Here is a 2374-nt window from a genome sequence, read left to right on the forward strand (position 1 = left end):
TTTTTTTTCGTACCTACATACATATTAACAAGCATGACCATGTATACTAATATAAGCATTTGTATAAACGAAAATTTATATATGTATGTACATTCATATAAAACTATATAGAGTATGCAATTGGAAATTGGGAAATGTTAATACGATTAAATGGTAATGCAATTTTGCGAGTGTTGGAAAATATATATGTATACATTGATGATATAAAATGTCATGAGTGATGTGTCGATTGTCGTCGTGCATTTAACTATAGAATGTAATATGTAAGTTTATAATAGTACACTTATTTTTATATCAAACTTAAGTAGTTTGTAAAGAAGAAAAATGCGGAATTGTATGTATAGCCGCGATAGTCTGGGAGATTAGGCGCGAATGTTCCCTTTTTTGTAAATGAAAAAATTTTTGCATTCGAACAAGGAAATTAGAAAAAACCAAATTTTTATAAACTTGTTAAAACCTTTATGTAGAGTACATATTTGGGAAGAAAAAAAGTCGAAATTAAAATGCATATATATATTATATATGTATATATATAAATAAATACACCAAATTTTACTAATTGTTTTTGATTGCCAGAGGAAAACGCACTAACAGTGAACGCCGATTGGACCGAAAGGCGGCGTTATACGCAGATATAACGAAATACGAAAAGTGATATTTAGAGCAACATAATAATAATATTTTGGAAGTTGCTCATTTTTTACGTGTTTTGCGGAGCTTCTCAACTAATAAAGGGTAATGGTTCTTTTCTTTTTTTATGGTAGAAGTAATGAAAAAACTTGTTTGGATATTGCTCCGAAATTCACACTTCTAACTTGTCTGCTATGGGAGTTGCAATGCTTCAGGAATGTTGGTGTATGTTTAAGTTTCACTTCAAAGAAGGGTCAACGTAATGCAAACAGCTGGAAAATATGGGCTTTTCATGGAGAGAGTTCTGTGTTAGAAAGAGCCGTCTACGAATGGTTCACTTAATTTCACTGTTCAAGATCCACCTCGCCCTGGTCGACCAATCGTACAAAAAATCGATTTCGATTGTCGATTGACAAATACAGATTTCGAAATAGTTGAGCAGTCATGAAACAACTAAACATCCATCACCAAACAGCATTTAACTATTTGCAAAAGGCTGGAAATGGTAGAAGTGATAGCTATTTCGGAAATCACCACATTTCCTCATCAGACTTCTTTCAGTAGGATTCGAACCGACGATCCCACTGACTCAGCCAGTTGCCTATGCACCGTGCTAAGTACGCCTTGTAAATTATCGTTTGCTTTTTTCCACTATTATAGGCGTACTTAGCACGGTGCATAGGCAACTGGCTGAGACAGTAGGATCGTCGGTTCGAATCCTACTGAAAGAAGTCTGATGAGGAAATGTGGTGATTTCCGAAATAGCTATCACTTCTACCATTTTTTCAAATTATTGTTGTTTTTCCAAAATAAATTTTCCTTTAAAAAAACGGCCTCGAGCTCAATATAAATTGTTGAATATAATTGTTATAAAAGGCCAAAAAATAACGAAAACAAATAACTTAAGGACGAGCACACCTAAAAGTTAAACATCCCAAAAATAGAATTATTAGCAAAAACCAACAGTACCAACAACCACATGATCAAGTGAATTGCAGCGGAATAGCTGCGCTTGATTGTGTTGGCATAACAAAAATGAAAATAGTGGAAAAAAGCAAACGATAATTTACAAGGCGTACTTAGCACGGTGCATAGGCAACTGGCTGAGTCAGTGGGATCGTCGGTTCGAATCCTACTGAAAGAAGTGTGATGAGGAAATGTGCTGATTTCCGAAATAGCTATCACTTTTACCATTTTTTCAAATTATTGTTGCTTTTCCATAATAAATTTTCGTTTAAAAAAACGGCCTCGAGCTCGATATAAATTGTTGAATATAATTGTTATAAAAGGCAAAAAAAAAATAACAAAAACAAATAACTTAAGGACGAGCACACCTAAAAGTTAAACATTCTAAAAATAGAATTATTAGCAAAAACCAACAGTACCAACAACCACATGATCAAGTGAATTGCAGCGGAATAGCTGCGCTTGATTGTGTTGGCATAACAAAAATGAAAATAGTGGAAAAAAGCAAACGATAATTTACAAGGCGTACTTAGCACGGTGCATAGGCAACTGGCTGAGTCAGTGGGATCGTCGGTTCGAATCGTACTGAAAGAAGTCTGATGAGGAAATGTGGTGATTTCCGAAATAGCTATCACTTCTACCATTTTTTCAAATTATTGTTGCTTTTCCACAATAAATTTTCATTTAAAAAAACGGCCTCGAGCTCAATATAAATTGTTTACATATAAATATAATCTCAATCGAAGCTCGTTTGTTAATAACAGCAAAAAAGGACCAG

Source organism: Rhagoletis pomonella, unplaced genomic scaffold (assembly GCF_013731165.1).
Source record: "Rhagoletis pomonella isolate Grant_MI unplaced genomic scaffold, Rhpom_1.0 Rhpom_scaffold_00004, whole genome shotgun sequence".
In the NCBI taxonomy this organism is placed as follows: Eukaryota; Metazoa; Arthropoda; class Insecta; order Diptera; family Tephritidae; genus Rhagoletis; species Rhagoletis pomonella.